This window comes from Salvelinus alpinus, chromosome 34 (genome assembly GCF_045679555.1).
Source record: "Salvelinus alpinus chromosome 34, SLU_Salpinus.1, whole genome shotgun sequence".
Classification (NCBI taxonomy): Eukaryota; Metazoa; Chordata; class Actinopteri; order Salmoniformes; family Salmonidae; genus Salvelinus; species Salvelinus alpinus.
In genome coordinates this window covers 17402022-17410882 of record NC_092119.1, presented here as the reverse complement: position 1 = coordinate 17410882, position 8861 = coordinate 17402022, and the positions used below count along the sequence as shown (strand labels likewise).

Genomic DNA, 8861 nt, shown 5'->3' with positions numbered 1-8861 from the left:
TTGAACTATCACATAACTGAATTCAAGGACATCCCCTATACTAGAACATCCCCTATACTAGGACATCCCCTATACTAGAACATCCCCTATACTAGGACATCCCCTATACTAGAACATCCCCTATACTAGAACATCCCCTATACTAGAACATCCCCTATACTAGGACATCCCCTATACTAGGACATCCCCTATACTAGGACATCCCCTATACTAGAACATCCCCTATACTAGGACATCCCCTATACTAGAACATCCCCTATACTAGAACATCCCCTATACTAGGACATCCCCTATACTAGAACATCCCCTATACTATGATACGTAAAGACCTTGACATCTCACATCACACTACCACTTCAACCAACAGACAAAACTTCACATCATGATCCTCTCTTCTCCCCCCTCCTCTCCTCTCTTCTCTTACTTTCCTCTCATCTCCTCTCCTGTCTCCTCCTCTCTTCTGCTCGCTTCTCCGCTTCCCTCTCCTCTCCCCTCCTCTCTTCTCCTCCTTTCCTCGCCTCTCCTGTCTCTTCATTTAACATTTACATTTAAGTCATTTAGCAGACGCTCTTATCCAGAGCGACTTACAAATTGGAAAGTTCATACATATTGATCTTCCTCTCCCCTCCTCTCTTCTCCGCTTCTCTCTCCTTTCCTCTCCTCTCGCCTCCTCTTTTCTGCTATCTTCTCCCCTTGTCTCTCCTCTCATCTATCCTACTTTTCCCTGCTCTCTCCTCCTCTCTTCTCCTCCAATCCTCTCCTCTCGCCTCCTCTTTTCTGCTATCTTCTCCCCTTCTCTCTCATCTCTCCTCCTCTTCCCTCTTCCCTCCTCTCTTCCGCTCTCTTCTCCCCTCCTCTCCTCTCCTCCTCTCCCCTCGTCTTTTCAGCTCTCTTCTCTCCTCCTATCCTCTCTCCTTTCCTCATATCCTCTCTTCTTCTCCCCTCTTCTCTTCTCTCTGTTCCATAGCATAATGGATGAATGCATTAGTAGGGAAAGTCTAATAAAAACAGACACATTCATCTCACTCATTCATTAACCTCTCTTGGGTAGGAGGCAGTATTTTCATGTCCAGATGAAAAGCGTGCCCAGAGTAAACTGCCTGCTACTCAGGCCCAGATGCTAGGATATGCATATTATTAGTAGATTTGGATAGAAAACACTCTGACGTTTCTAAAACTGTTTGAATGATGTTTGTGAGTATAACAAAACATATGGCAGGCAAAAACCTGAGAAAAAATCCAACCAGGAAGTGGGAAATCTGAGGTTTGTAGTTTTTCAACTCTTTGCTTATCCAAGATACAGTGGAAATGGGGTCATATTGCACTTCCTAAGGCTTCCACTAGATGTCAACAGTCTTTAGAACCTTGTTTGAGGCTTCTACTGTGAAGTGGGGGCGAATGAGAGGGGAATGAGTCAGAGGTCTGCCAGAGAGCCACGAGCTGACCAGGCTCTCTCACGTGAGAGAGTTAGCTTGCGTTCCATTGCATTTCTGAAGACAAAGGAATTCTCCGGTTGGAACATTATTGAAGATGTATGTTAAAAACATCCTAAAGATTGATTCTATACAGAACTTTTTGACTTTTCGTCTGCACCTAGTGATCGCGCGTCATGAATTTTGATTACTGGGCTAAACACGCGAACAAAAAGGAGGTATTTGGACATAAATGATGGACTTCATCGAACAAAACAAACATTTATTGTGGAACTGGGATTCCTGGGAGTGCATTTCTATTTCTGACTTCTGTTGACTCCACAACATGGCAGATATCTGTTTGGGTTGTGTTGGTCTCTGAGCGCTGTACTCAGATTATTGCATGGTGTGCTTTTTCCGTAAAGTTTTTTTGAAATCTGACACAGCAGTTGCATTAAGGAGAAGTGGATCTAAAATTCCATGCATAACAGTTGTATCTTTTAGCAATGTTTATTATGAGTATTTCTGTAAATTGATGTGTCTCTCTGCAAAATCACCGATATGTTTTGGAACTACTGAACATAACGTGCCAATGTAAACTCAGATTTTTTGATATAAATATGAACTTTACCGAACAAAACATACATGTATTGTGTAACATGAAGTCCTATGAGTGTCATCTAAAGAAGATCATCAAAGGTTAGTGATTCATTTGATCTCTATTTCTGCTTTTTGTGACTCCTCTCTTTGGCTGGAAAAATGGCTGTGTTTTTCTGTGACTCGGCTCTGACCTAACATAATCGTTTGCTGTGCTTTCGTCGTAAAGCCTTTTTGAAATAGGACACTGTGGCTGGATTTACAACAAGTGTATCTTTAAAATGGTGTAAAATACTTGTATGTTTGAAGAATTTTAATTATGGGATTTCTGTTGTTTTGAATTTGGCGCCCTGCAGTTTCACTGGCTGTTGACGAGGTGGGACGCTACCGTCCCACGTACCATCTACAGGTCTACAAGCCTAGTAGTATAATCTGCAGGTCTACAAACCTAGTAGTATAATCTACAGGTCTACAAGCCTAGTAGTATAATCTACAGGTCTACAAGCCTAGTAGTATAATCTACAGGTCTACAAGCCTAGTAGTATAATCTACAGGTCTACAAGCCTAGTAGTATAATCTACAGGTCTACAAGCCTAGTAGTATAATCTACGGGTCTACAAGCCTAGTAGTATATTCTACCGGTCTACAAGCCTAGTAGTATAATCTACAGGTCTACAAGCCTAGTAGTATAATCTACAGGTCTACAAGCCTAAATGCATTTGATAGTTGCAGTTGATTGGTCAATAGCTAAAAGACAGGATTGGTTTCAACATTCAGTTTCACCACTCTAGCATGCTAAGTGAATGTATTCTGCATGATTACAGCTGTGCATGTCTAGTATATGTAACCTAGTATGTGTAACCTAACCTAGTATGTGTAACCTAGTATGTATAACATAGTACATGTAACCTAACCTAGTAAGTGTAACCTAGTGTGTGTAACCTAACCTAGTATGTGTAACCTACAGTAGTATATGTAACCTAACCTAGTATGTGTAACCTACAGTAGTATATGTAACCTAACCTAGTATGTGTAACCTACAGTAGTATATGTAACCTAACCTAGTTTATGTAACCTACAGTAGTATATGTAACCTAACCTAGTATGTGTAACCTAGCCTAGTAACCTTTCGGTTACTGGCCTAACGCTCTAACCACTAGGCTACCTGCACACCACAGTATGTGTAACCTAACCTAGTATGTGTAACCTAGTATGTGTAACCTAGTATGTGTAACCTAACCTAGTATGTGTAACCTAGTATGTGTAACCTAGTGCGTGTAACCTAGTATGTGTAACCTAACCTAGTATGTGTAACCTAGTACGTGTAACCTAGTATGTGTAACCTAGTACGTGTAACCTAGTATGTGTAACCTAGTGCGTGTAACCTAGTATGTGTAACCTAGTATGTGTAACCTAGTATGTGTAACCTAGTATGTGTAACCTAGTATGTGTAACCTAGTACGTGTAACTTAGTATGTGTAACCTAGTACGTATAACCTAGTATGTGTAACCTAGTACGTGTAACCTAGTATGTGTAACCTAGTATGTGTAACCTAGTATGTGTAACCTAGTATGTGTAACCTAGTACGTGTAACCTAGTATGTGTAACCTAGTACGTGTAACCTAGTATGTGTAACCTAGTACGTGTAACCTAGTACGTGTAACCTGGTATGTGTAACGGCGGCAGCGTAGCCTGGTGGTTAGAGTGTTGGATTAGTAACTGAAAGGTTGCTAGATTGAATCCCCGAGCTGACAAGGTACAAAATCTGTCATTCTGCCCCTGAACAAGGCAGTTAACCCACTGTTCCTAGGCTGTCATTGAAAATAAGAATATATTTTTAACTGAGTTGCCTAGTTAAATAAAGGTAAAATAAAATAAAAAATTTAAAAAACAATTGTAACCTGTGTAAGTGTAACCTAGTATACACAAAAACACATACAGACACACAAACAAATCAAAACACACATCCATGCATTTTAGTCATATCATGTGGCCATTATAAACAAAAGAACATGCTTTGCACACATACTTGCCTTCAAAAAGTATTCAGACCACTTGACTTTTTCCACATTTTGTTGTGTCACAGCCTAAATTTAAAATGGATTAAATTTAGATTGTGTGTTACTAAACTACACACAATACCCCATAATATCAAAGTGGAATTAAGTTTCAGAAATGTTTACAAATTAATTAAAAATGAAAAGCTGAAATGTCATGAGTCGATAAGTATTCAACCCCTTTAGTATGGAAAGGGTAAATAAGTTCAGAGCTGTGTTCGAATACTCAACCTAACTGCACTAACCATACTATTTGTGACGTTAATTGAGAATATAGTTTGCTTATTGGTCATTGTATGGATATAGTTAGTATGCCAAAAGTTCCTGGATGTCGTACTACGTTCGCCAAAATACGAAGTATACAAACAGTGACACTATTTCCGTGCTTTTAGGGCCCATAATGCAATTCTTCGGAAAATGGGCGGGGCTTTATATTGTTTTCAGATATGAAGAAAATGGCAGCAAAAAGTTAGACGAGAGCGGATACAAATTCATTGCTTTAACTAATTATGACAAATGTTAAGAAAATGTTGAGCAATGTAATAATGTAATGACTTTTCAAATAAGTTACCTTACACGTTATGTTGGCTGACAATTTGTTAGCTACGCTATCCTTATGAACCACATAGCATATCATTACAGCATTATGTACCAGTATGTGAGCTAGCTACCGAACGTTAGTTGGCTACTAGTACATCAAACTTGCCAGTATATTTACTTTATGCTATCTAACTACCCAATGTTTATTGACTTGATTATTCCCGTCATTCTTAGCAAAGTGGTATAATCGATGTACGTTCTCAAAGGACCTTCGAGTGCTTTCGTGAATTCGTTTTGGCTATTTACTCTGATTTCAGGGCACTCTCGTCTGAGTCTAACAGAGCGCAGAATAACTGATGAATTTACGCTCAACACCTGTTGAATATGGCTAGTGTCAGTAAACGTCGGCAAAAAGCGTAATTCAATAGTTGCCAGCAGGAGTTAGAGTCACCAACACTCTGGATAACATGAAAACTGCCTAACAAGCTCTGCTAGGGCGAGTAAAATGGTCAGAGTGAGGTGTTCTCTCATTTGTGTCTGGAAGTAGCTAGCAAGTTAGCCAGTTAGCTTGGGTGCTTTACTGCAGTTGTAAGGTCAGAACGCTCGAATCAACCCTACTCCTCGGCCAGAGCGTCGAGTGTGCACTCTGAACGCTCCCAGAGCGAAACGCTGTGAATTTACAAACTGACAATCTGACAATGCTCTGAATTTATGAATGCCCAGAGTGCACTCTGAGCGCACTCTGGCACTCCAGATTAAATTTAAGACCACACCCGGAGTCATAAAATGTCTAGCTAGTAATTTGTTATGCTAACAAGCTAGCAAGAGGTTGCATAGCAACAGCACCAACTTCCGGTAGACAGGCAAAGCGCTAGTACACTCAATTGAAAGGATATCGTTTGTTTACAGTATACTAAAATGAACTAATAGTATATAGTATGTAGTATATACTCATTAAGTATTAGTATTGGTATTCAAACACAGCTCAGGAGTAAAATTGTGCTTAACAAGTCACATGATAAGTTGCATGGACTCAATAATAGTGCAATAATAGTGTTTAACATGATTTTTGAATGACTACCTCATCTCCGTAACCCACACATACAATTATCTGTAGGGTCCCTCAGTCGAGCAGTGAATTTCAAACACAGATTCAACCACAAAGACCAGGGAGGTTTTCCAATGCCTTGCGAAGAAGGGCACCTATTGGTAGATGGGTAAAAACAAAAAGCAGACGTTGAGTATCCCTTTGAGCATGGTGAAGTTATTAATTACACTTTGGATGGTGTATCAATACACCCAGAGGAAGGAAACCGCATGAGAGGAAGGAGACCACTTAAAGATTTCACCATGAGACCAATGGAGACTTTAAAACAATTACAGAGCTACGGCATCAATGTCCCTATACCGGGACGGTTGAGCTAACGTGCGCTAATGTGATTAGCATGACAGTTGTAAGTAACAGCAAACTTTCCAGGACATTGGAATGTCTTATATGGGCAGGATGCTTAAATTCTTGTTAATCTAACTGCACTGTCCAATTTACAGTAGCTATTACAGTGAAAAAATACCATGCTATTGTTTGAGGAGAGTGCACAACAACAAAAAACATATCACGGCAACTGGTTTGTTACATTCACCTCTGAAGGTAAATAATGTACTTACATTCAGTAATCTTGCTCTGATTTGTCATCCTGAGGGTCCCAGAGATAAAATGGAGCATAGTTTTGTTTAATAAAATCAATTTTTATATTGAAATGTAGGAACTGGGTTCTACAGTTTGAACCCCTGCTGTCTGGCTCCACACCCACCTGGCCATCTTCTAGATGTGCGAAGGTTAGTGTATAAGCTAATGATCCATCATGTATGACCTTCCTGGGAGTGTGTAAACAGAAATTTTGTATTACGTATCATTTTTGTATGTTCTTTATAGTTATGTACTTGAAAATGTATCAATTGACCAATTCGGCACATTTGGGCAGACTTAATACAAAATATTGATCCAGGATTGCAATGCTTCACTGGATCAATCTGAAACTTTGCACACACTCATGCCATCTAGTGGCCAAAATCGAAATTGCGCCTAAACTGCAATAATATATTATGGCCTTTCTCTTGCATTTCAAAGATGATGAAAAAAAAAATGAAAACGCATGTTTCTTGGTTTATATTATCTTTTACCAGATCTAATGTGTTACATTCTCCTACATTAATTTCACATTTCCACAAACTTCAAAGTGTTTCCTTTCAAATAGTATCAAGAAAATGCATATCCTTGCTTCAGGTCCTGAGCTACAACCACATAGATTTGGGTTTGTCATATTAGGAGAAAATTGAAAAAAGGGCCAGAGCCTTAAAACTTCTTTAAAGCAAGGGCTTGTAAGTAAGCATTTCACTGTAAGGTGAACCTGTAACACTGTAACCTGTTGTGACAAATACAGTTTGATTTGATTTTATCCGACTACCAGTCACTTTTTATGTATAAACCCACCTCAATCACTCCAGTACCACTTCACATTGATTAAGGTACTGACACTGACCTGTATATACTTGCATTCTTGTGTTTCTTTAACTCTTATCATAGTTCTTGTGTGGATTCTATTCGTACTTTTATTTTTTATTCTAATTTATAACTTATTATTCTCATTGTATTGTTGGAAAGAGCTCTCAAGGTAACAATGTCACTGTACTGTTTTACATCTGTTGTATCTTGTACAAGTTGCGAATGAAAACTTGAAACAGTGCACACACAAACACACATACAGTGGGTCAAAAAAGTATTTAGTCAGCCACCAATTGTGCAAGTTCTCCCACTTAAAAAGATGAGAGAGGCCTGTAATTTTCATCATAGGTACACTTCAACTATGACAGACAAAATGAGAAAAAAAAATCCAGAAAATCACATTGTAGGATTTTTTATGAATTTATTTGCAAATTATGGCGGAAAATAAGTATTTGGTCACCTACAAACAAGCAAGATTTCTGGCTCTCACAGACCTGTAACTTCTTCTTTAAGAGGCTCCTCTGTCCTCCACTCGTTAACTGTATTAATGGCACCTGTTTGAACTTGTTATCAGTATAAAAGACACCTGTCCACAACCTCAAACAGTCACACTCCAAACTCCACTATGGCCAAGACCAAAGAGCTGTCAAAGGACACCAGAAACAAAATTGTAGACCTGCACCAGGCTGGGAAGACTGAATCTGCAATAGGTAAGCAGCTTGGTTTGAAGAAATCAACTGTGGGAGCAATTATTAGGAAATGGAAGACATACAAGACCACTGATAATCTCCACGCAAGATTTCACCCCGTGGGGTCAAAATTATCACAAGAACGGTGAGCAAAAATCCCAGAACCACACGGGGGGACCTAGTGAATGACCTGCAGAGAGCTGGGACCAAAGTAACAAAGCCTACCATCAGTAACACACTACGCCGCCAGGGACTCAAATCCTGCAGTGCCAGACGTGTCCCCCTGCTTAAGCCAGTACATGTCCAGGCCCGTCTGAAGTTTGCTAGAGAGCATTTGGATGATCCAGAAGAAGATTGGGAGAATGTCATATGGTCAGATGAAACCAAATTAGAACTTTTTCGTAAAAACTCAACTCGTCGTGTTTGGAGCACAAAGAATGCTGAGTTGCATCCAAAGAACACCATACCTACTGTGAAGCATGGGGGTGGAAATATCATGCTTTGGGGCTGTTTTTCTGCAAAGGGACCAGGACGACTGATCCGTGTAAAGGAAAGAATGAATGGGGCCATGTATCGTGAGATTTTGAGTGAAAACCTCCTTCCATCAGCAAGGGCATTGAAGATGAAACGTGGCTGGGTCTTTCAGCATGACAATGATCCCAAACACACCGCCCGGGCAACGAAGGAGTGGCTTCGTAAGAAGTATTTCAAGGTCCTGGAGTGGCCTAGCCAGTCTCCAGATCTCAACCCCATAGAAAATCTTTGGAGGGAGTTGAAAGTCCGTGTTTCCCAGCAACAGCCCCAAAACATCACTGCTCTAGAGGAGATCTGCATGGAGGAATGGGCCAAAATACCAGCAACAGTGTGTGAAAACTTTGAAGACTTACAGAAAACGTTTGACCTCTGTCATTGCCAACAAAGGGTATATAACAAAGTATTGAGATAAGTATTTGGTCAATAACAAACGTTTATTTTCCACCATAATTTGCAAATAAATTCATTAAAAATCCTACAATGTGATTTTCTGGATTTTTTTTTCTAATTTTGTCTGTCATAGTTGAA

General features: G+C 39.7%; 1 protein-coding gene across 2 annotated transcripts in view; it reads right to left on the bottom strand.

Moving 5' to 3' along the window:
* Positions 1 to 8861, bottom strand: part of LOC139563705 (forkhead box protein N3-like) — a 119517-nt gene that overhangs the window by 44586 nt on the left and 66070 nt on the right. The window lies entirely within an intron of this gene.